The sequence below is a fragment of the Microtus oregoni genome, unplaced genomic scaffold (assembly GCF_018167655.1).
Source record: "Microtus oregoni isolate MIOR12 unplaced genomic scaffold, Mior012 000000F_ref0000247, whole genome shotgun sequence".
NCBI classification, from domain to species: Eukaryota; Metazoa; Chordata; class Mammalia; order Rodentia; family Cricetidae; genus Microtus; species Microtus oregoni.
The window spans coordinates 45,710,471-45,730,564 of NW_024543059.1; the positions used below are offsets into that span (position 1 = coordinate 45,710,471).

Below are 20,094 nucleotides of genomic sequence, written 5' to 3' on the forward strand. Positions count from 1 at the left end.
TTTTGATTTTCTAAAATTTGAAAACTAGAAAGGGTTATTGCCATGGAGGCGGGAAGCGAAGCCATGGGAATCATTAAAGGTCTGAAATGAACCTTTCTGTACACCGTCCTGGGGATATGTTATGGTTCCCTGAAGAAAAATGTGTATCCTCACTTAGAGTTTAAAAACAAAAGAAAGAAACAAAAATTAGTGCAGAATAGTAACAATGTAGAACAGGCCCGCGAGGAGAAAATGCGGAGAGGTCGGTCAGAGAGTGAAGAGAACTGTGAGAATAAACGGAGAGGTGGTCAAAGTCTCTCCTGGGCTAAGCCACTCTTGAAGGGGGACGACAAGGACACTGCACAGCAGGGGCTTCCTCCCAGATCCCGGATCAGGCGCAAACCACACCCAAACACCTCTTTTCACAGAGAGATCCTTTATTAAACGAGGAAGAAAAGCTAAAGTGGCTCCCTCCTGACTCTGACAGCAACAGCAGCAAATGACCTGGCAGGTGTAAGAAAAGAGCAGAGGGAGGTCTGCGTTAGGAAAGGCTTTGGTGTGGCAGTGAGGACCAGGGAGGAGGGGAAGGGAGCAAGGGAAATGGGAGGGGGTATTTGTTCTGTTTGGGTGGGGGTGGGACAAAGGACTGTCTCTGGATAGAGAGAACAGATGTGGCAAGTGGGCAAATGGTGGCTTATTAAAGTAAAGGGGGTCTCATTGAGTTATTTACCTCTACTCTTAGCTGTCGGGAACGGTAACCGGGACCCGGTGTCCTCTCTGCCACCCTCACTTTCTAACCCATAGCTACCATGTGTGAGTGCACCTCCATCCACGTCGGCCAGGCTGGTGTCCAGATCCGCAATGCCTGCTGGGAACTCTACTGCCTGGAACATGGTATCCGGCCTGAAGGCCAGATGCCAGTGACAAGACCATTGGTGGAGGAGATGACTCCTTCCACACCTTCAGTGAGACAGGCACTGGCAAGCATGTGCCCCAGGCAGTGTTCGTAGACCTGGAGCCCACGGTTATTGATTAAGTTCGCACTGGTATCTGTTGTTCCTAATTTCTGGCTGGCTTTCTTGTCTGCGGGTTAGAGGGTAAAGACATTACACTGGGAAGAAAACACAGACACGTGGAGATCCCACGTGGGTGCACTTTTAATGAGGGAGGGGTAACAACGGGCAGGTACAGGTGTGCTGACACGACAGGAGAGGCAGGAAAGAGAGAGAGAGCTCCTGGCGGCCCTCGCTTTTTAACAGGGAATGCAAAGGCTTCTGGGAATATGTCCATAGTCCAGGAGAATGCTGGGAGCTGTAGTTCTGCAAAGGAACAACATTTCACCCTTTTAGTTTGATTAAAAAAAATTGGGGGACCTTAAAGGGTAGGGAATGGGGGCATAGCCCGGTCTCTCATGACTGCTTCCTGCTGGCTTTGGGCATCGGGGGAACCAGGGAATGCCCGATTATTCTGGCGATGTCCCACTGGCGTTTGAGGTCTTGGCTGGCGTCTGAGGTGGCTTGTAGTAGTAAGGGGGCGATGCTGCGTCCCCAGCACCCCAGCCGCCCACACGGCTAGCTTATGCCCGAAATAACAACACACAAACTGTATTCATTTAAATACTGCTTGGCCCATTCTCTTCTAGGCTAATTCTCACATATTAATTTAGCCCATTTCTAATCATCTGTGTGTAGCACTCCAAGGTGCGCTTACCGGGAAGATTCTAGCCTATGTCCATCCTAGGTCGGAGCTTCATCCTGGGAGCAGGGCATGGCATCTCTCTGAGGCGTCTGCTCCCGAGAGGAGAGCTGTCGAGTCTCTGAGCTCACTTCCTCTTCCTCCCAGTATCCTGTTCTGTTTTCTCCACCCACCTATCTTCTAACCAATAAAATGGGCCAAGGCAGTTCCTTTATTAGCCAATGACCTTCCTCCATCAGTGGCTGATTGAAGAAATCTGTCTGGCTTTTTCTAAGTAGCTGGGTCATCATTAAGATGCTGGAAGGCAAAAGTTGCATTAGTAGAAGAGAAAAAATTAAAGGGGGGCGGGGAGAAGAGATCTGGGGTGAGGGAGTCTTAGGATGTCTGGGGTTAAGAATGATAAAAAATTAAATGATACTTATTCCATTAGTGATCTGCTTGTGTTTGATTTGTTTAGGTGGGTCGGGCTGGCCTGGAGCTTAAAGAAAGTGTCTTAAAAGAAATAGATTTTAACTGTATATTCCTTAACATTTCAGGGGCCACTGCTGCAGTCAGTGGCTGACCTGTTATGTCAAAGAACTTTGTTGAGAATCTGCTCACCACCTGAGCCCTTGACTCTGTATTTGATGATGGTACCTGTAACGACAGCTGTTTGGCTATTTGTGAATTTAAAGAAGGGAGGGTGTGTTAACACAGCGATGGATGGGACCACTGTCTTCCTTAGACTGGAGTAGAGGAAGCTGAACCTGGTGTCCTTTGGAACTTAAGAGAACAAGGTCCCGTCTGAGTTACCGTGTATGAAGGATTATCTTGAGCTGTGGAGATAAACGGTTTAAGATGTGACAGGTGAATCCAATGAGGAATTCCTTCAAGCTTGGCAGCTGTGGGAGTCAGAAGAATTACTCTGAAAGAGCCCTGCCATTTAGGAGAAGGAGGTGAGGGATGCTGGCCTGAGGGTGAGAGTAATACCTTATCCCCTATGTTAACCGGCGGTGGACATGTATTAGCACATGGTTGAGGTAGTGAGTGATCTGTGAAGTCCCACAGTAGCGAATGTAAGTGGAAAAGGAGGGGAGTGAGCAGGTGGTCAGGAAGGGGAGAGGTCCCCGATGAGAGGTCGGGGGTTAAGACCAGCCGCCCATACATGAGTTCAAAGGGTGAAATAAAAAGGGGGCCCTTTGGAAGAACCCGAAGCCTGAGAAGAGCGAGGGGCAGAAGTCTTACCCAGTCGAGGTGAAGTTCCTGTGACATCTTAACGAGAGCTTCCTTTAAAGAGCGGTTAGTTCATTCTACCTTACCTGACAACTGAGGATGGTACGGTATGTGAAAATTCCAGGGGATTCCAAGCGCTTTAGACAGATTTTGAGAAATCTGAGAAGTGGACCGTTATCTGACTGAAGAGAAGTTGGGAGTTTAAACCGGGGAATAATCTCTCGGAGAAGAACATAAAATCCAGCTGCCAGTCAGTTCCCAGAAGGGAGCCCCTTGCCTGGTGGGTAGGGAAAGGGAAACTATGATATTTGGTCCTGGGATCTGACTTTTGGCAGATCTGACAGGAGGCAGTGGTGGCTTTTAGGAACCTGATATCCTCAGGCGTGGGTTTGATATGCGTTTTTACAAAATGAAGTAGAGCTTTCTCATTGGGATGAAAAAGCTGGTGTAGGTAGGACAGGAACTGTTGAGTGTTAGGAGGTGTCTGCGAGGTTGTGGGCTGTGCTGTAAGGACTCCCTGAGGTAACTGAGACAGATCTGGGCTAAGTGCTGCTGTCTTAGCTGCTCTGTCAGCCCGGTTATTTCCCTTGGAAACAATAGAACTGTCAGACTGATGAGACCGACAGTGAATAATTCCTATAATAGACCCTCCCTTCGCCGTGAGAAGCCCGCGTTCCTTCCAGATGGCCGCGTGAGATCCACCTGGGAGGCTGGAAGAGGAAAAGGCATGTTAGTATCAGAAGATTGTGGGGCCAGGAGAAGCAGCAGCTGTGTCACCGACGAATCTGAAACAAAACGGGTGGGGGGTGCGAAAGAAATGGAGGCTCCCAGCTTGGTCAGAAGATCCCTTCCCAAGAGTGGGATTGGACAGGTTGGTAGAACTAGGAATGAATGAGTGAGAAAGATACCTCTAAATATGCAATTGAAAGGTGGAGTTTGGTGAGGTAGATAAGGCTGTCCCCCTACCCTGACGATAGGGGAGCTTGAGGGAGAGGTTGGCCCCCAAAATTCCCTTAGAACCAAATATGTTGCTCCGGTGTCCAAGAGAAATGAGATGAGGCGTCCCGACACTGTAAGAAGTACCCGTGGCTCCTGGTTGCAGATGGGCGTAGCAGTCAGGTTGTAGATGGAGGAGCCCGGGAACCTTCAGTCTTCCAGGGCCAAACCCAATAGGCCAACCTGGGGGTCCTCTGGGACCGCTGCCCCCGCGTCATCGAATGCATGAGGACAATCTGCGGACCAGTGACCCTCCCTGTAGCACCTTGGGCAGGGGCCCCTTGGGTTGCGATGGGGATTGGGGCATCCCTTCGCCCAGTGACCTGTCTTACCACACTTGAAGCATGGGCCTGGCGGCTCACGCACCCCGGGGTGCGGGGGAGCCGTATGGAGAGGACGGGTAGTGGAGTCCGTCACCTTGGCTGGCTGGGCGGGTGCGGTGATTACGTGGCAAGGATTTCGGGCTCTGTCGTTCCTCGCGTGGTACACCTTGAAGGCCGCCTCCAGGATCTGTGCCTGTGAGGTTAGGGGATCCTTCTCCAAATGTCTGAGCTTTTGCCTTGATGTCTGAGTAGCATTGGTTGATGAAATGGGTCATCAGAAGCTGTCTGCCCTCCGTGGATTCTGGATCCATGTTTGTGAACTGTAACATAGCTTTAGTAAGGTGGTCAAGAAATGCAGAAGGATTTTCCTTAGTGTCTTGGAAAATTTCTGCGAGTTTAGAATAATTTACTGGTTTGAGAGCAGCCTTCCTTAGCCCCACCATGAGGCAAGTTAGGAACTGGTTTCTGGCCAGAATGCCCCCGGAAGAGTTGTAATCCCAGTGGGGTCCCTGGTCCGGCACCGCCTCTGCCCCTGGGGGATGGGAAGCCAGCCTTTGATGAACTTCATCAGCTTGCAGCCTCGCCTGTTCCCAGACCCGCCGGCACTCCTTGGGAAGCAAGTTATTACAGAGAATCATATAAATACCATGGTAAGTTAGGTTGTAAGATTGGGTTAAATATTGAAACTCTTTTGTGAAATTAGTGGGGTCAGCTGTGTATGACCCGAGTAACTTAGAAATGTGTGAAAGTTCCGATAAGGCGAAAGGAACGTGAACTTTCATCAGGCCCTCTGTGCCCGCTACTTCCAGCAGGGGCAGAACGGTGGCTGGTTTGAGTTGATCAGGGCCAGACTCTGCTGCGCGCGAGCGTGTGAGGGGCGGGGTGAAGGAAGGCGCAAGGTGGCGGGTGGGGTTAGAGCCTGAGGGGGTTTTGGAAGACCGAGGCGGTTACACTGGGAAGAAAACACAGACATGCAGAGGTCCCACGTGGGTGCACTTTTAATGGGGGGGGGGGGGTAACAACGGGCAAGTACAGGTGTGCTGACACGACAGGAGAGGCGGGAAAGAGAGAGAGAGAGCTCGTGGGGGCCCTCGCTTTTTAACAGGGAATGCAAAGGCTTCTGGGAATATGTCCATAGTCCAGGAGAATGCTGGGAGCTGTAGTTCCGCAAAGGAACAACAGTACCCACTGCCAGGTCTTCTACCCTGAGCAGATCATCACAGGCAAGGAAGATGCTGCCAATAACTATGCCCCTGGCCACTACACCATTGGCAAGGAGATCACTGACCTTGTCTTGGCAGAATTTGCAAACTAGCCGACCAGTGCACAGTTCTTCAGGGCTTCTTGGTCTTCCACAGCTTTGGCGGGGGAACTGGCTCTGGGTTCACCTCCCTGCTGATGGAGAGGCTCTATGTTGATTACAGACAGAAGTCCAAGTGGGAGTTCTCCATTTACCCAGCCCCCCAGGTTTCCACCGCTGTGGTTGAGCCCTACAACTCCATCCTCACCACCCACACCACCCTGGAGCACTCTGTGCCTTCATGGTGGACAACAAGGCCATCTATGACATCTGTTGTAGAAACCTCGACATTGAGCGCCCCACCTACACTAACCTTAACTGCCTCATTAGCCAGACTGCTTCCCTCAGATTTGATGGAGCCCTGAATGTTGACCTGACAGAATTCCAGACCAACCTGGTGCCCTACCCTCGCATCCACTTCCCTCTGGCCACATATGCCCCTGTCATCTCTGCTGAGAAAGCCTACCATGAACAGCTTACAGTAGCAGAGATCACCAATGCCTGCTTTGAGCCAGCCAACCAGATGGTGAAATGTGACCCTCACCACGGTAAATACATGGCTTGCTGCCTGCTGTACCGTGGTGATGTGGTTCCCATTGCCACCATCAAGACCAAGCACAGCATCCAGTTTGTGGACTGGTGCCCCACTGGCTTCAAGGTTGGCATTAATTACCAGTGTCCCACTGTGGTACCTGGTGGAGACCTGGCCAAGGTCCAGAGAGCTGTGTGCATGCTGAACAACACCACAGCCATTGCTGAGGCCTGGGCTTGCCTAGATCCCAAATTTGATCTGAGCTATGCCAAGCATTCCTTTGTGCACTGGTATGTGGGTGAGGGCATGGAGGAGGGGGAGTTCTCTGAGGCCCGTGAAGATGTGGCTGCCCTGGAGAAGGATTATGAGGAGGTTGGTGTGGATTCTGTTGAAAGAGAGGGTAAGGAAGAAAGAGAGGAATACTAATCTGTTCTTTCAGCCCCTGAATCATGTCAAACTCCCAGAACTTCAGCTTCAACGTTAGCTGACAGTCATTGATGCTTTCGTGTTAACATTGTTCTGTGATCATGTCTTTTCCATGTGTCCCTGTATGGTTTATTTCCATGATGTCTCAAAGTAAAAAGCTTTAAGAAAAAATAAAAATAAAAAATAAATAAAAAAATAAAAGTAAAGGGGGACGCTCCGTGTTAGGATGAGGTGTTTAATTTTAATTGGGCATGTTAATTAGGTGAGCCAAAAGGGGCTTCTGATTGCTGGACTTCAATAGGTTGATAACTGGAATTTGGTAGTCGGTCTCAGGAGGAGGGACTGGCCAAATAAAGGAACAGTCCTTGGTGGGTAGCTTTGGGAATGCCATCTAATGGCTTTTAGCAAGGCAAAGGGAATGAGAAGAGGGTGAGACCTGCCAGAGCCACATGCCCCTGTGGGCTAGTGTTCCTTCAACTCTAGCCCTGGCTGGCCAGGACTATTTAGATGGATCTTCTGCCCCTGTCCCCCAAGTGCTGGGATTATAGGCATGTGCCACCAGACAGTCTTGTTCTTTCCTCTGAGGACAGACTACAGGAATGTGATCAGAGCTTTAAGACCAAAGGGAGCTCCTGCAGCCCCTAAAGCAGTGTCAGGATTGCTAGGAGGGATGGGGCTGGGAGGTGTGTGTATGTACCTGTAGTTGTGGGCACCAGGCATCCATCCTGTCGTTTGTAAGTGATTTCTTCTTCATTGCATATGGATGGGAGTGGGGTGAGGAGTTCTTGTCCCCCCCGTGTGCTTTTAGACTGGGGAAGAAGTTAGCTGAAGAGAGAGCTCTATCCATTCATGCTGCGTGAACACTCCAGCTTGTCTGCGTTAGGTCCCAGGGCTCCTCTAGCCCCTTGCTCATGTGCTCTAAGTAAGCTCACTAAACTCACTGGGTCCCCAGGTTGAACAAGGGTGAAACTCCACTTTGTTGTTGGGACCCTGAGAGAATGGGGTAGACGCTGTTTACTTCTCCCCAGGGAAGGAATTCTGACAATGCCTATGCTTACTGACCATCCTAACATACCCTTCAGCAAAGTCAGCAGTCCTTAGCCCCATTATGGACAAGTTGCTCCTTAGGGAAAATGATCAGCTCAGGTCTGGTATTCCCAGAGGGGCTGGAGGGATGAGGTTAGAAGGCCAGAGGCCAAACACCACCAGAAGACAACCACCAGCTTTACCAAGGTAGCATGGCATTGAGCTACTTTTCACAGTGTCCTCGCCTCTCAGATCAGATTGGGTGCAGGAGGAAAGGAGGAGTCCAATGGGGCTGGTTATGCCCGGATCACAGAGTCCCCCAAAAGTCAAGTAGGAGACCGGATCCTGTATGCAAAAACAAAGGACCCTTATTTTTATTTAAGTTCGAACTCAGACTCTCCACGTGTCCAATGTATTGGAGACCGGAGAGCCCTGAGATCACTTGGGGTGGGGTTTTTATCATAGCAGAGGTTGGGGTGAGGGACTTCTAAGGTTCAGGACCCCTGATTGGCTGACATTTGTCTAGGGGTGTCCTGTTTAAAAGTGATGGGTGTGTGCTGGCAGGTGATCCTACCTACAATGGTTGGAATGTTAGGAATTTCCTTTGCATGGTCTGTTCCTGGGTGGTGTCTGGGTGGTCTCAATTTGTGGTCTTTTTTGAACCAGGTATTGTGTTAGGGTAAACGACTGAGACTCAGGCCTCTATTGAGCTTGTCATGTCTAAGTTCTGCAGGGTCATGGACAAAATTGAGAGGTTTGCAATGGAAGGAGTGGTTCTGGAATTGAAAGACCCCCAGGGTGGAGAGACTCTCACTCAAGTCTTGGGATAACATGACCCCCCCAGGAACTCACGAGAGACCTTTCTTGCTGCAATCACAGGAAGTTTATTGACAGGTACCAGTGCACTGGGGCCGAAACTCATAACCCACGCAGGGGAGGAGTTTGACCCCGAGTACCCCGGGGGAAGGGATTTTTAAAGGAAGAAACCACAGCCCAGTAATCCGAAAGGGGTAGGGAGGGTGTCACAGAAAATACCAGTGATGATCACAAGGGGGCAACTCCCTGTTTCTCAAGATTATCCTCAAGATTACAATCTAACTTTATCTTCAGCTAGTTCCTGAAACTGAACCGGCTAATCCTAGATTTCTGATTCTTCTCTCCCTGCTTAGATTTTTGGCTCTATTTCTTCCTGCTTGGGGGGGGGGGGGTGTCTGAATTTATCTAGGTCTTTCAGAATCATTTCTTGGTATAGTCGTTGCTTATGTATTAATTTCTCGACCAAAAATATCACCATTGAGTCTTGACCTCTTTTATGTTCCTAAGAAAAAGCACAGGTAGAAAGTGAAGGAAAGACCCCCTTTGCTGGGCCAGTTCTACCCAAGCATGCCTCACTAGGGTGGATAATCCAATCTAAGCAGTTTCAGCAGGGTGTGTCAGTGAGGTGGTCCTACCCAACTTCCCCATCACCTCAACCTACGAAGCTAAGTACAGGTGAGTTTTCTTCACCTCCAACCCTACCTCAAAGTCTACGGACTGGCAAAATCCACAGGAAATCTAGGGGAACCTGGAAGCACAAAGCCAAGGATATGGTGCAGGGAGAATATTCTGGTCATCTACTGCTACAAATCACTACAAATTTGTGGTAACAAATCGCACTGACTGCTAAGGTTTGCAGATACTCCTGCTTTTCAAATGACGTGGTCAGGGATTTGAGGGTTCCCTAGAGCGGCTGTAACCTTGGCTTTTCAAATGTTGTGTGGGTCAGGGATTGGAGGGATGCTGGAGCGGCTTTAACCTTGGCTTTTCGCGCAGCCGTGTAGCTGGAGTGGAGTCTTAAGAATGATACCCCGGAACTGGGGCAATCTTCTTTAATTTTTTTTTAATTTTTTGAAATTAAAATTTAATTACAACATTCTTCCCCTACTGAAAAGTTTCTGAACCCCGATAAACCTCTCTGCTGACCCGATCATCCAAATCAGACCAAAGCAAGTGAATTAGAAAAAGCCCGTGTTTAATGGATACCATGCTCCCACGTGGCCCTCCAACCCCCCAAAGAGGAGACAGGAAAGAAAGATAGGAAAACCACATTTGTTCTCTGGAGGGCAGTTTAAATACCCTATGGGAGTTTCTTGAGCATCTCTGGGGATGGGTCATCATTTGAACTTTCTCAGGGGCAGAGTCTGGATTGAGACAACTCCAGGGGAGGGGCTTGGGATGGAGGCTCCAACCAAACACTTTCTTCACCCTCTAAACACCCTTGCTCCCTCTCAAATTGATGCCCTCTATTTCTGTAATTGCTGGTGTGTGTGTGTGTGTGTGTGTGTGTGTGTGTGGTGTTGTTCCTAGATAAATAAATACAACCTGCTCTTTCCATATAATGTTTCTTGTGTGAATATGATTTCAAGACTGTCCACTTAATATTGGATAACCAATGTGGGACTCTTGTTGGGGAAGACTGTTTCTCCCATCCTCAGCATTTATTAGTTTTCTGAAGTGCTTCGTCTACAATTGAGATTTGTCCTTCCATGTTAACCATGTATGTCCTTGGAACTGTTTCAATTTTTTTTTATTTTGTGTTTTATATATATTTTTTCTTTTCTTAATATTTATTTATTTATTGTGTATACAGTGTATATACATATGCCTGAAGGCCAGAAGAGGGCACCAGATCTCATTACAGATGGTTGTGAGCCACCATGTGGTTGCTGGGAATTGAACTCAGGACCTCTGGAAGAGCAGTCAGTGCTCTTAACCACTGAGCCATCTCTCCAGCCCCTGTGTTTTATATTTTAAAAGCTCTCTATGTAACCCTGGCTGTTTTGGAACTCACTATGTAGATCAGGCTGTTTTCTTTCTTTCTTTCTTTCTTTCTTTTTTTAAATTATCTTTTATCATTTTGCTACCAATCCCAGTTCCCTCCGCCTTCCCTCCTGACTCTTCCCCCACCTTCCACTCACCACCCCCCTTTCACTCCTCGGAGGGGGTGAGGCTTCCTATGGGAGTCAGCGACGTCTGGCACATGGCTCTTAGGCTGAGCAAGGTATCCCTCAAAAAGAACGGGCTCTAAAAAGCCAGTTCACGCACTAGGGAGAAAACTTGGTCCCACTGCCAGTCACCCCACAGACTGCTCCAGCCACACAACTGTCCCCCACATTCAGAGGGCCTAGTCTGAGCCTATGAAGGTTCCCCTGGAGCTCCCAATTGCTCAGATTAGCTATTCCTCTAGGTATCCCCATCGTGGGCTTGACCCCTTTGGTCAAATCGCTCCTCTCTTTGACTGGATTCTGGGACCTTGGCCCAGTGCTTGGCTCTGCATCTACTTCCATCAGTTGCTAGATGAAGGTCTGTAGTAATAAGAGCGGCGGGGCTGCATTCTCAGCACCCCCAGCCGCCTGCCCGGCTAGCTTATGCCCGAAATAACAACACACAAACTGTATTCATTTAAACACCGCTTGGCCCATTTCTATCTAACCTCTTCTAGGCTAATTCTCACATATTAATTTAGCCCATTTCTAATCATCTGTGTTGCGCCCCTAGGTGCGCTTACCGGGAAGATTCTAGCCTATGTCCATCCTGGGTCAGAGCTTCTTAGCGTGCGTCTGCCCAGGAGCCAGGAGCATGGCGTCTCTCTCAGGCGTCTGCTCCCGAGAGGACAGCGGTCGAGTCTGAGCTCACTTCCTCTTCCTCCCAGTGTTCTGTTCTGTTTACTCCTCCCACCTATCCTCTAACCAATAAAATGGGCCAGGGCAGTTCCTTTATTAGCCAATGACCTTCCTCCATCAAAGGTCCTATGATGACTATTAAGGCAGTCATGAATCTGATTACAGGGAAGTCAGTTCAGGTACCGACTCCACTATTGCTTAGGGCTTTAACTGGGGTCATCCGGTGGATTCCTGGGAATTTCCCTAGAGCCAAGTTTCTTGCTAGCCCCACGATGGCTCTCTCAATCAAGATATCTCTTTCCTTGCTCTCCCTCTCTGTCCTTCCCCCATCTCATTCCCTCATGTTCTCTTCCTGCCTTCCCTTCTCCCCTGCCCCTCTCCTTCTGCTGTTCTCCTCCATATTCCCATTTTCCCAGGAGTTCTTGTCTATTTCCCATTCCCAGGAGGACCCGTGTGTCCTCCCTGTTACCGAGCTTCTCTGGGGCTGTGGATTGTAGCCTGGTCGTCCTTTACAACTAGGGCCCACCGTGAGTGAGTACCTACTGTGTTTGTTTTCTGGGTCTGGGTTACCTCACTCAGGACGTTTTTTTTCTAGCTCCATCCATTTTCATGCAAATTTCAAGATGTCATTGGTTTTTGTTTGTTTGTTTGTTTTTTACTGCTGAGTAGTACTCCACTGTGTGAATGTACCAGTTTTTCTTTATCCATGCTTTGGTTGAGGGGCATCTAGGTTGTTTCCAGGTTTTGGTTATTATGAATAATGCCGCTGTGAACACAGTTGAGCAAATGTCCTTGTGGTATGAGTGTGTATCCTTGGGTCTATGCGCAAGAGTGTATTGCTGGGTCTTGGGACAGACTGATTCCCAATTTTCTGAGACACTACCAGGCTATTTTCTAGATCACAGACATCTGTTTCACTCTGCCCCCTGAGTGCTGGGGTGAGCATGCACCACCACACTCAGCTTTGATGTCTATCATGTTCATTTCAGGGCCTCTCAGTGCAGGTTCTATATAGGCTGCACTGGGTTTCCTATAGTTCACTGGCATCAGCATGGACTTAATTATTATATTGCATCTGAAGGCTTCAAAAACAGGCATTCAGGGTCTGGAGAAATGGATCAGGTTAAGAGCCCTGGCTGCTCTTGCATGGGACCCACGTTCAGTTCCTAGTATCTGCACAGTAGCCCACAACCATCTGTAACTGCAGTTCCAGGAACTCATGCCCTCTTCTGCCCTCCACAGGTGCTGCACAAGAATTGTTCACATATATACACACCTGCAGACAAACAACCATACACATAGTATTTGAATAAATTTAAAAAGAGAACAAGCATTCAGATAAAGCCCGTGACTTCTAATGTTGTGGTCTTAATAGTGACATAATGCTACTTATGATATACTGAAACAAGGATGAAAGCCCACCCAGCTTCAAAGACTCACTTCACAACAGAATAGTCAGACTTACATTATAAGAACATGTTGGCTGGAATGAAGTGTTTCTACTGTCTTTGGTTATAATACCATGTGGGCAAGAGTGGCCCAGCATTGGGAGGCAGGGGCAGGAGAATCAGGAGTTCAGTACTACATGATATACTGTCCCAAACAGTATACAATACAAAACCCAGGACTGTAGAGTTACTGCAGTAGTTAAGAGCACCTGATCCTTCACAGGACCTGGGTTCAATTCCCAGCTTCCACTGCATGCTCATGGTGCATAGACTAACATATACAGGCAAAACATTTGTAAACATAATTTTTTAAAAAACACAAAACATGATCTGGCTCACAAAAGGGAATGAGCTGTACAGGGATCCTCAATGAGAAAAAATGAGAGGGAACATAGACCTGAGAATCATAACGAGACACTTCAAAGCTTATCAAGGGTCATTTTTCCTCCCAGTGAAAGAAAACCAGCATGATATAAGCTTGCTGAGAGGAGACTGAGAAACATGGGGGCCAGGTGAGGAGAAGGGGGTGTATAGAAATCCAGGAATGGTAGATTCTGCTGCTACTGTTGTCAACTTGGCAGGAACTGGGACACCTGGGAAATAAGCCACCAGGCCTATCTGTGAGAGTATTTTTTTCTTAAAGATTAGATTAGCCTGTAGGCTTTTTTTTTTTTAAAAAAAATAAAGTGTTATCTTGATCAGGTTAATTGAACTGAGAATATATGAAGATATACACTAAAGGAGACTGGTACCAACTCCCGGTCTTAGGTCCTAGAATTCATAAAAAGTAGGAATCATGGCTGGAGGTCAGCCAGTGTTTAGAACTCAGGATTAATTCCTAGCACCTACTGGAAGTACACACATGTCTGCAACTCCAGCCTCAGGGAATCTGATGGCCTCTTACAGCCTCTGTGTGCACCAGACATGCATGTGGCACACAGATGTACATGCAGGGAAAACACCCACGCACAAAGCAACAGTCAGTGGATTCAGTTCCTACCCCGAGCCAGCATGACTGTCTCTCAAGTTACTTCCACAAAGAAGCTGTTTTCCACAAAGCCACATTCTGAGGTTCAGAAGGTCAAGAACATGCCAGGCAGGAAATCCAGACAGAAGATATGGAGAGGAAGTAGGCAGAGTGAAGGAGATGCCATGTAGCTTCTGAAGGACAGAGATGCCAGCTGCCAGTCAGAACCTTACCGGTAGGCTACAACCTTGTGGTTCACAGATGAATAGAAATGGGTTAATTTAAGATGTAAGAGTTACCTAAAAATATGCTTAAGCTATTGGGCAAACAGAGTTATAATTAATAGAGTTTTGTGTTACTATTTGGGACTGGGCATCTGGGAAAGGAACAGTCTTTGCCTACAAAATGGTGCCCAACATGGGGACCAAACCCCATGACACTGGGATTAAAAGTCCCATGCTCTGCCAACAGTTTACAATGCACTTCCTGTTTACTTAGGTAATAGATCCTTCTGGAGTCTTTGATGGAGTTGAAGAATAGATAGTTATAATTTTCCTTAGTTATGATAAAAGATAAAGTAGGTATAAATATTGTAACTGTAATTCTTGCTCGATACCTGTTTGATTATATGTAATTTTACTATGTTAAAGTTAAAACTTTCCTTTTTATTTAGAAAGAAAAGGGAAGATGATGTGAGATTCCCCTCTGTATGCTATGACTATGTTTTATTACCACTGATTATTAAATAAGCTGTTTCAGCCAATAGCTTAGTAGAGTAAAGCCAGGCAGGAAATCTGGACAGAGAGAGAGAGAGAAAGTAGGTAGAGTGAAAGAGACACAATGTAGCTACCAAAGGAGAAAGATGCCAAAGAGACACAATGTAGCTACCAAAGGAGAAAGATGCCAAAGAGACACAATGTAGCTACCAAAGGAGAAAGATGCCAAAGAGACACAATGTAGCTACCAAAGGAGAACGATGCCAGCCACCAGCCAGAACCTTTCCTGTAGGCCACAACCCTGCGGTGATTCACAGATGACTAGAAATGAGATAATTTAAGATGTAAGCACTAGCTAGAAATATGCTTAAACCACTGGCCAAATAGAGTAATTAATATAGTTTCTGTGTGATTATTTTGGTCTGGGCAGCTGGGAAATGAACGAGCAGTCTTCATCTACAGAATGGCTCCCAAATGACTGGGCTGACATGCCTGGCCTGTTACCTACTTAGAGCCCAGGTCATTGTATGCCTGCTCAGAGTTAGGAGGAAAGTAGCTGACAGCAGGTGTGCCACTCAGTACTGCTGCCTAGGAAAGCAGCTCTCATTGCTAATACAAAGCTGATTGGCTGGTAGCTAGGCAGGGGACAGAAGTGGGACAGCCAGACAGAGGATGCTGGGAGGAAGAAGGGTAGAATCTTGGAGCCATGAGAGACACAGAGAACAACAGGATAAAAGTGCTGTGTTGTAAGAAGGTATAGCCACATGATAAAGGGTAGATAAGAAATATGGGTTAGTTTAAAATGTAAGAGTTAGCTAGTAACCAGCCTGAGCTATGTACCAAGCATTTATAATTAATAATAAATCTATGGATGGCTATTTGGAAGCCAGCTGATGGGACAGAGTCAGTTGACAGACCCAACCAAAAAACTCTGCCTACACACATTTAAGGAATAATGAAGCAAGATCCATCACTTACACACACACACACACACACACACACACACACACACACACACACAAAGCATTAATAAATTCAGGGAAAAAGAGAGGGGATAAAAGCATAATACTACAGAGACACAAAATGAAAAAGCTACAAAAAGCAATGTGGACAGGGAAAACTCAGTGAGATCAGAGATATAAGGAGATGTTCTAAATAAAATATGTATATTAGGAAAAGGAAGTAGCTCTTTCACACACTGTGTGAGCAATATACTAGCCAATCTGACTCACGTCTAATGTTGACAAAGACGGTACAAACAGAAGTCTGTGTGCAATTGGAAAATGCTCTTTGTGCTCAGAAGGCCGTGGCTGAGTTTGTCGACTTAGGTAAACTTACCAGCATCACGGAGTTGCTGTTCCTCAGTATTCACCTGAGAGAGGTAACCCTGTCTCCCATTGCACACACAAAGCAGTGCAGTGTTTACTATAAAGACAAAGCAGGCAACAATGTGGGTGTTGCTGCTACTGTTGAGGGTTGGAAAAGTGAGGCAGAGAGTGATTTCACTCAACAATTCCTACCTGATAACAGTTCTCACCTGGACAGTGACACCTCTGATCCTGATAACAGTTCTCACCTAGACAGCGACAGCTCTGATGAGCTATAACCGCTCTGAACAGCCTCTCTTTCTTCTTGCATCTTCAAGATGATTTCTTTTTGCTCTTTCTGGGGTTTTTTTCTTTCTTGCTTGCTTTCTTTTTTTTGTTTGTTTGTTTTTTTTGTTTTTTTTGTTTTGTTTTGTTTTTATGAGACAGGGTTTCTCTGTGTAGCCCTGGCTGTCTTGGAACTTGCCCTGAAGTCCAGGCTGGCCTCAAACTCTCAGAGATCTGTCTGCGCCTGTCTCCAAGTACTGGAATTCAAGGCGTGTGTTACCATTTCCCACTGTGGGTAGAGCAGACAGAAGGCAGCGGGTGCCCTCACTACCTGGTCGTCAGTCTCCTGCTGGTGCCCCTAGTGCTCTACAATGCTGGGACACCTTCCCTGCTGAATATATGAGCAGAGTTTGCACATGTACTGAATGCTGTGTTCACTTTGAGTCATTTTTACAAATATAGTAGCTTTGTACCTATAAGAACATTAAGCAGAATGATCGTTATTAGACAACATTATGCCTGTCCATCATTGTGCCGGGCCCCTGGAATTCAGTACTTCATGCACTTCTACTTTTTAAGATTTCTTTAATTTATTCTTTAATTTAACTAACTATAATTAGTTAACTAGCTAATTTATTTGGGTGTTTCGCCTACATACATGTCTGTGCACCACATATGTGTTTGGTGCCCACAGAGGTCAGAAGGTGGCATCGAATCCCTTAGAACTGGGGTTATAGATGGCTGTGAGCCTCCACACAGATGCTGGGAATCAAACCCAGGTCCTCTGCAGGAGCAGCCAGTTCTCTCACCCTCAGAGTCATCTCTCCAGCCCCAAGATATGTATGGGTGTTTGCCTAGGCGTATATCTGTGTACAGTGTGCTTCTGGTGGCCAGAAGATGGTGTTGAATACCCTTGACCTGGAGTTAAAGCTCGTGAGCCTCCACATACGTGCTAGAAACTGAACCCAGATCCTCTGAAACAGCAACAAGTGCTCCCAGCCACTGAGCCATCTCCTCAGCACCTATTTTCAAAAATCACATTTAGTTATTTATTTGATGTGTGTGTGTGAGGGGGGGAGGGAAGGAGGGAGGGAGGGAGAGAGAGAGAGAGAGAGAGAGAGAGTTGGTTTTCTCTTCCTCCTATATGAGTATGAGTTCAGGGATTGAACAAGGTCATCAGACTTGCTGTGTCTTTACCCACTAAGACATCTCATTGGCCTGTGAATTTTTTCTCTTAAAGCAACCAGAAATTCAAGAAACTTACAAAAAGCCTAAAGGCTCAAGTATGGGTTGAAAAGGAACACACACACACACACACACACACACACAGAGAGAGAGAGAGAGAGAGAGAGGGACAAGTTAGGCACATACCTGGAATGGCTGTCGTGCTACTTGGAGTACAGTAATTTTAACTGTGAGACAGATGTGGAATTCAGACAATACTACTTTGAAGAAGAGAGTGTGATGGAGGAAGGTCACTGGTTAAAAAATAAAGAAACTGCTTGGCCCTCTTAGGTTAGAACATAGGTGGGTGGAGTAAACAGAACAGAATGCTGGGAGCAACAGGAAGTGAGGTAAGACGCCTCAGACAGATGCCATGCTCCCCTCTCCCGAGCAGACACAATGAAGCTCCAACCCAGGGTGGACGTAGACTAGAATCTTCCCGGTAAGCGCACTTTGGGGTGCTACACACATTATTAGAAATGGGCTAGTCCAGGTGCGAGAGTTAGCCGAGAAGAGGCTAGATATAAAGGGCCAAGCAGTGTTTAAAAGAATACAGCTTGTGTGTTATTATTTTGGGGCATAAGCTAGCCAGGTGACCAGGAGCTAGGGCGGCAGGAACACAGCCCGCAGCTCCTACAACAAGAGTGAGTCAAGAACTCACTAGAGAGCTCTGTGTGGGAGGAGACAATAGCATCTACAATGTCTGAAAAGTGGCTGTCATCCGGAGACACACAGGGAGGTACTCTGGGGTGGGTCAGAGGTGGGTGAAAAGGGTTTGGGTTTTTCAATTTAGAGTCATGGACTGTCACTTAAATAATTAACTGCAGGGAATACAGATCTTCCCATTTATCAGGCTGGTCTTCCTATTGCACCCAATCTGTGTCATTCTGATGTGGTGCTGGAAGGGTCTGCCGTCAGCAGCCCTGAAGATGCAGAAGCAGCCAGAAGGGCGGGCACTGCGGCACCACCACTCCTCCTCCTCCACCATGGCGGCTGCGCCACAGCCACACAGAGAAGCACTGCAGAGCTACACGGGGTAGGATTTGGGGCTGATGACCCCTGAACCCAGTGACTTTAGCATCACAGGAGAGGGGTCACCAGCATGATGTGAAGTCTGGAGGAGGTGGCATGGTGCACCTGTGCCATCCCAAAACTAAGTATCCTTACAAAATAAAAATAAATAAGTAAATACAGCGGAAATCTAATTGCATTTGTAGAGCAAAGTTCTCCACTGCAAAAACTAGCGGGAGCCGGAAAGTAATCTCAAAATTCCTAACAGCAAGTAATGAGGATCAGATGGAATGAATGTAATAGTATAATTAGGGATGCATAGCCAATTTGTTATTTCAAAACCCATTGGTGGTTCTGGAGAGATGGCTCAGGGGTTAAGAATACTGACTGCTGTTCCAGAGGGCCCAGGTTCTATTCTCAGTTCACAACTGTTTTTAACTCGTTTTAGGGTGTCTGATGCCCTCTTCTGGCTCCGGGGCACCAGACACACAAATGGTACACAGATATAAAGGCAGGCAGAACACCCATACACATAAAAATAGATAATTGTTTTTTCTAAAAGGCAATTGGAGATTGCCTTTTAGAAAATAGGAGAGACCCAGCCAATCACCTTGCTTGTAGGGCGGGGTCCCCCGAGGATATTTTTTTACTTATAAAGATTGCAGGAGTGCTCCCCGCCTTACCTTTGGCTTTCCTGTTCTCCGCTGGAATCTTTGGTTTTGTAAGTCTATTTCCCAATTAAAGCTGTATATATTATTACAATTTCTGTCTGCCTTCATTTTAAGCCGCTACAATTAGTCATGAATTGGGAGAGCAAGTCAAAGGGTGGAGGACTCAAGAGCCTAGTCGAGGGTGTGAAAAAGAATGCTGCGTGGCTTTGGGACTGAAACATTACCTCCTAAAGGGAGGGGGGCTCAAGACCCACTCTCTGAGGTTACATATACCTGTAAGAAGAGACTCTTTAGTGATACAGCTTTCAATAGTTGTCGACCATGCTGAGAGTAGCTGTGGGTGTGTGCGTGGGGGGAGGGGGAGGTGATACAGATGCCAAGTCACCAGGCTCCCATAATTAAGCCAAAGTAATCTCATGGGTTAGCAAGCCTAGAATTGGATGCACTTGTTTCTTAGTCTGTCATTGCCCTCTCGATCTACACTGCCCAGGAAGTCACACAAGAGGCAGAACAATGGGCACACTATGAAGAGCTGAGCAATGCAGTGGCCATCAAACTCTCAGGTTCTGCTTTTAGGAGGGATGATCAAGGTTATCCGAGGAACACAGAGCCCACAATCTGCTCCTTCCATTGTCTGCAGTTCTCGCGATGAAAAGACCAGCCTACGATAGATCTCCTTACCTCTCAAGTCTAAGCCTTCTCCTCTGCTACCAGGCTCTGAGGTTTCTGGCAGAAATCCATGGCAGTAGGCATGTCCTCTGAGGTTTTACTCTTGCTCTCTCTCTGATTTTCTCAGGATTCTGAAGATACACGAGCATGTGGAGGATCCAAGTAGAGATGCTAGGTAACAGCCAGATGTGGCATGCTGGGAAAATCTGCAGTTAAATGACTTGGCCTGATCCAGGGGTCTACAAAGATACCAGAAATCCCCGGAAAGTCAATAACCATATTATCACTCATCCCACATTTGCCCATGAAGAGCTGAAGGCCCTACCTGACGGTCATCATGTAGACACTGCAAGCCATGGGAAGCCCCTCCGCCTCCCACTACCTGGCCTAATCCAGCCCCCGTTTTCATTTTGCTGGAGTTTGTGAGGGTAAATGGCTTGATCAGACATATTCCTGTCTCATTAAGTGATCTCTCTGAAGTAGAGAATAGGTCGGGATTTTATACCAATAATCCCTCTAACTTTATAAAAGAATTCCAATATATTACCTAATCTTACAACCTCATCTTCCACAGCATTTACATGATTCTCACCAACAACTCTCTCGCTGAGGAGCGCAGGTGAATCTGGGACCAGGCTAGGGTAC

General features: G+C 47.1%; 1 pseudogene; it reads left to right on the plus strand.

Moving 5' to 3' along the window:
* Positions 1 to 788: 788 nt before the first annotated feature.
* LOC121455817 lies at positions 789 to 6,463 on the plus strand (annotated as a pseudogene).
* The last annotated feature ends 13,631 nt before the right edge of the window (positions 6,464 to 20,094 follow it).